Below are 6,156 nucleotides of genomic sequence, written 5' to 3' on the forward strand. Positions count from 1 at the left end.
ATGTGAGCTCTATGCCCAATGTGGGGATCCTCAAACTCATGACCCTGAGATCAAGAGCCGCATGCTCTACTGACTGAGCCAGTCAGGCCCCCCTCATTGCTGTTTTAATTTACATTTCCCTAATGACATAAGACATGAATCATCTTTTCATTTACTTATTGGCCTGTACATATTTGCTTTGATGACCTGTCACTTCTTCTTCTGGGGCTGAAACGACATGATTTCATCCATGTGTCAGCGAGGACTTGAGGACAGCCTTTAAGAAGACTTGGAGTCTTCCTCCTTTCCAGGAGATTGTAGTTCCTTCCTTTCCAGGATTTCCCCCTTTCAATTTCCAGCCATGCTTGCAGCCCCAAATTCCTCCCTCTAATACCTCAAACAGCTTTCAGCTCCTTCTAGGTTTCTGCTTGATTCCAGCTTCCCTACACTGCCCAGACTAGGAAGTACCCTCATGGGAATAACATATAAAAGCAGATTTCCCACAGTGTGGTTCCCATCTTTCAGGAGCAAAATCTCCTCCAGTTTTGGATAGTTTTTGTTTGCTCTCCAGTACCTTCAAATTCTTTTGTTTTAAAATTTTTATTTATTTATTTATGAGAGAGAGCACATATGCAATGGTGGGGGGGGTCTATAAGATACTTTACCCTTACTAAAATCATATCTGCTGTCTTTCTTTTTTTTTAATTTTTAATGTTTATTTTTGAGAGAGAGAGTTACAGAGCATGAGCAGGGAGGGACAGAGAGAGAGAGGGTAACACAGAATCTGAAGTAGGCTCTGAGCTGTCAGCACAGAGCCCCATGTAGGGCTTGAACCCATGGACCACGAGGTCATGACCTGAGCCGAAGTCAGACACCCAGCCAACTGAGCCACCCAGGCGCCCCTGCTGTCTCTCTCTCTTTTTTATGTTTATTTATTTATTTTTATTTTTTTTTATTTTTAATGTTTTCTATTTATTTCTGAGAGAGAGAGTGTGTGTGTGTGTGTGTGTGAGCAGGGGAGGGTCAGAGAGAGAGGGAGACACAGAATCTGAAATAGGCTCCAGGCTCTGACGTGAGGCTTGAAGTCAGGAACCGTGAAATCATGACCTGAGCCCAAGTTGGACACTTGCTTAACTGACTGAGCCATCCAGGTTCCCCTCTCTTTTTTAGAACCTGGCAAAGACCTCTCTGTTAGCAAGGGTATGTGTCCTTTCCTGTCATCTTCTGGGTCTGAGCTGTTACTGTAATTCACTCAGCTGCATTTCACAGTAGAGTGGGTATTTGTAATTTTGGGCTACTTAGCCTCTAAACTCCCTTGAATCCTTTGCCCTGTAAGTCTTGGAGTAAGTTAAAGCCTGCCTCTCAGTATAGGAATCAAATGCCAATCACACAGTTTCTCAGTATCCTTGCAGCAAAAGCAGGATCACATGACTAGGCTCAGCCAATCACGGGGGATTTTGATGCACGGAGGCCTTTGACTCAGAGGTGTAGGGCCAGTGAAGAATCCTTTCTCGTGACAGAGATGGCAGTGGCCATACCTAATTTCTGGGGCTAGGTTTGATGCTGGCAATAGTTGGGGGTATGAGTTGTGGTGATCCTTCCTCAGCAGTAACAGCTGTCTGAATACACTGCCAATAAGTTCTCTGTATGTTTAAGTCAGCCAGATTGGTTTTGTTGATTACAAATGAGAACCCTGCATTGTCCACTTAGTGATGGTTTAATACCAACAATCCCACCATAAAGAAATCTTGTTAGACAAACTGAAGATCTCTATAAATTTTTTTCATCGTTATTTATTTTTGAGAGAGAGAGACAGAGTGCAAGTAGAGGAGGAACAGAGAGAGAGGGAGACACAGAATCCAAAGCAGGCTCTGAGCTCTGAGCTGTCGGCACAGAGCCCGACATGGGGCTCAAACTCACAAACTGTGAGATCATGACCTGAGCTGAAGTCGGACGCTTAACTGACTGAGCCACCCAGGTGCCCCCAGGTCTCTTTAGATCCAGCCACATTTGGGAGCTGACCCAGCTACGAGCCTGCTTCCTCAAGATACGGCCCCCATTGTCCTTTTCAGCCCAACCCTCGTATCTCTGTGCTTTGGCCATGGACCCATCTGAATTCTTTCAAAGAGTTGTGCCCTTTCCTTCCTGCCTGGCTTTGCAGCTGTCGAATGTCCTCTCCTGGAATGCGGTTATCATCCTTCCCCTAAACTGCTGACAAGGTCCCTCCCTTCTGCATCCCCTCTGGCTCATGTCCAGTCCATTCTTTACACAGTGACCAGAGTCATCTTCCCAAAATGCATGTCTAAGTATGTCACCACTCTGCTTAAAATCTTTTTTTTTTATATATATTTTATTTATTTCTAGGAGAGAGAGAGAGAGAGACAGCGTGAGCAGGGGAGGGTCAGAGAGAGAGGGAGACACAGACTCTGAAATAGGCTCCAGGCTCTGAGCTGGCAGTCAGCACAGAGCCCGACGCGGGGCTCGAACCCACAAACCGCGAGATCATGACCTAAGCGAAAGTCGGATGCTTAACCGACTAAGCCACCCAGGCGCCCCAAAATCTTGCAAAGCTTCTTCATTGGTCTTTAGATGCAGACCAAATTCCTTAACATGACCCTCCAGGCCCGGCATGGTCTGGCTCCTGCCTACCTCTTCAAGGCTACTGGGAGACACTGAAGAGGTAGATGTCTGGGACTGGCTTGATATGGATCAAAGGAGGCAAAGGAGAAGTTAAAGATGATATCTAGACTTCTGGTTGGGGCAGAAGTAGGGAAGCTCCTTAGCTTATTAATCTTTAACATCTCAAAGGCATGCATCAGTCAGCCTCACATCCTTTGTTGAACAGGGAGCTAACAACATCTGCCCACTCACCCGCTCACTCCCTCTTCAATCTGACCTTCAACTACCTGACCCGCTAAGCAGAGGCTTTAGGTTAGAGCTGTAATACTACCTTTTATTTGCTATGTCCTTGGCTTAGGCACTTTCTCTCTTAGAGCGTTTTTTAATTTTCATCGATAAAACAGGAGTAATACTTCATTTCTCTCTTTCTCTTTTGCTAAAGAATTCTTACTGTGAGTGGTAAACTTCAGGCATGTGACTGGCCCAGGCTGGGTCATAGTTGGAGATGACCATCTCCTATGAGCCTCAGTAGTAGAATCTATTTGCCTTGTAGAAAGACTAGCCTGGTTTTCAGATAGAGGATGTATAACAAGTGGGTTGAGATAGGAAGGGGGGGCCTCGAGAGCTCTCAATCATCAGTGCCTTTGAAGAAATGTGTGGGGAGGTGGCCTGCACAAAGTGGGGAACAAACAGACCTGTCCCAAACCTCAGAGTCATTCTGGGTCTTCCACCATCCACAGTCAGTCCCTCAGCAGGTGCTCTGCCTCCAAATATGTATGAACCTCTTTTCTTTGCATTTCTGCTGCCGCCACCATCGTCCAAACCACATTCTGCTCTCTCTTGCCTACTGTGCTAGTGGGGTGCCCTGCCTTTGCTTGTCTGGACCAAGAGATCTCCAGCCAACAGCCAGAGTGACCTTGGAATCAGGTACTGTTTCTCCCCTCCTAAGTCCTCCATTGGCTCCCCAAATTCTTCAGCCCACCTGCAAGCCCTGTATGATCTGCACCAGTGCATCCCTGTTCACCAAAACTCAGGCACCCTGACCTTGTTCCTGGGCTTCAGAAAGGCCCAGCTTCTGTACCTGCTGCTCCTTCTGCCTGGGCAGCTCTTCCCCCAGCTCTCCCTGCACACCACCCATCACTGGGTCCTTACCTGAAGGTTTTACCCAGAGGTCAAGAGCCCATTTCTAAGTACACTTGTCCCCATCACCCTGTTTTATTTCCTTCATAATACTTATTACTGTCTGAAATTAAATTGTTTATATTTATAGAGGTCTCAACATACAGCTTTTACATCATTGTTAATTTTAATTGTACTAAGAATACTTAACACTGTCTGAAGAGCCTGATGGGGGTAAAGCAAAAGTACCCCTAAACTCCTCTTCCCCCATCCTAGATCCCTCACCGGAAGGACAGCTCTATTTGTCCTACTGATCACTGATTTGTGAGTTCTGAGAACCATGCATGGCACATCTGACACAGAATTATTGAATGAAGAGGAAATCGAAGGTCAACATCTGGCTCTACTACATACTAGCTTCCCTTAGAGGGGAGGTTCTGGAGAAGGGGAGGTCAGACGCCAAGGCCCATAGCAGGCTATGGATTTGGGTAACTTCTTAGCTTCTCCAAGCATCAGTTTGCTTATTTATAAAACAGGGGAAAAAATTTATCTCCTAGACTTGTGAGTATCAAGTAGTGCCAGGCACACCATTAACTCCCTCATGAAATTTATAGGCTAGAGGGGATGTACTTGAAACTCTGTGTATTGACCGCACAGTCTACCAGTCTGTTCACTGAATCCAGAAGGTCAGAGCCATGCTTTACAAGATGGGCTGAGAAGGGCTGTGTTGGGGCCAGGGTTACCTGATACTGTCTGACACATCTTCCTGGACTGTTTGTTTTCCTTGGAAGTTATTTACAACGTTATGTTTTGTAGTAGACAAAACACAAATGATTTATGGAGTCAAATGAAGGATGTGTCTGAATTTTAAAACCCAGATGCTTTGGTCATCACCACAAGCAGAGCCTTTGAAGAATATATGCTTGGGTTGCTCCTGTGTTTTCTAGGTGGGGAAACTGATGCAGGACCTGGTGTCTTCATCCCATTTAGGGTCCTCTCCAGCTCACACACTGGGCCTCCTGTCACCACACAGGACTCTCGTGTGCCCCTTTCAAGATCCCTGGAGAAAGAGCAGGTGGCTTCCTCTCCTTCCCCTGTGGGAGTAAGGGTGAGGCCCAGTGGCCAAGGCCAAGAGGAAAGTCCTGGGCTCTAATCCACATTCTCTTAATTCCTAACACTGCCCAGACCCTGGGCCACCCTGGCTGTCCATCAGCACACCCCCTTCTCAACCACCCCTCTTTCTGGACATAATTATAGTAATTATACTGGGATATCCTTGCCCACCTACATATGACCAGCATAGGTAACTGCTTCTAAGCATAATTATAGAAGATGTTTACAGACCCACAATCACAGAAGAGTAAATGATGGTTTCCTTTCCTCCCATTAGTATGCCGATATCAAGGCTCTGTCGGGTCCAATTAGCCAAATCGCAGCACTGAGGGGGGTGGGAAAGACTTCACACTCCCCCACTGTGCATGGAGCAGGAAGAGGCCTCTGACAAAGCAGGATCTCAGCCCAGGTTTTCCAGGACACCAAGAAGTCTGCAGACAGATGAGCTAACATCTACTGGGCACCTACTGAGCATCAGGCACTCAGAGGACGCCAGCAAATACCTGTGAACAATTCTGCAAGCTGGTATCTCACTTTCCCTGTTTGGAGCCCTTTTGAGGAGGGCTGTGTCCAGTGTCACCCATAACAGGCCATGAAGCTTGGTAGGGGCCTTTCCATTGTGCTAACCCTCAAGGTCAGACAGCAGGCCAGCTCTAGCTTCTTCCTTATCTCTTGTGCTCAATGCTTCCTCTTCCTGGGCAGCCACCGCCACCACCCCTGCTGGCCTCCGGTCCCCTCCCACCCTCATCAGTTCCCCCGTGTTGACAACTGCCTCCTCCTGCCCCCACGGCCCCCTCTTCCGGTCCCTGTTGGGTTGTCGGGTGTTATCTCTCCAGAAGGGCGGGGAGTTGGGGTGGGGGAGGGTGGAGCAGAGGGCTAAGGTCGTTCCAGACACCCGGGGTCTCAGACAGGCCCCCATCCACACCCTACCAGGAGCGCCGCGGGGAGGGCCGACTCTGGGCCTCTACCTTCCCCCACACAAAGGATGCCCCCGGTGTGCACGCGGGAGCGCTCCTGCACATACACACAATTTAACAAAGACGTGCATACCGATCCATGACACAAACACATTCCCTAATCGGCCGGCACACTGTCGTGCACACGCACCTCACACTCGCATGTCCACACGCGCACGTATAGACACTCCAGCGTGCGCCCTCACCAACACCACAACACACACACACACACACACACACACACACACACACACACNCAACGCCGACCTCGGGGCCCTGACGCGCCCGCCGCCGTGCCCTGGCGCGCACACGCAGGCACACGCGCAGGCACACGCACCCTCCCGCGCTGTTCCACGCCCCTGGCCCCGGC

The sequence above is a fragment of the Crocuta crocuta genome, unplaced genomic scaffold (assembly GCF_008692635.1).
Source record: "Crocuta crocuta isolate KB4526 unplaced genomic scaffold, BGI_CrCroc_1.0 scaffold271, whole genome shotgun sequence".
Taxonomy (NCBI): domain Eukaryota; kingdom Metazoa; phylum Chordata; class Mammalia; order Carnivora; family Hyaenidae; genus Crocuta; species Crocuta crocuta.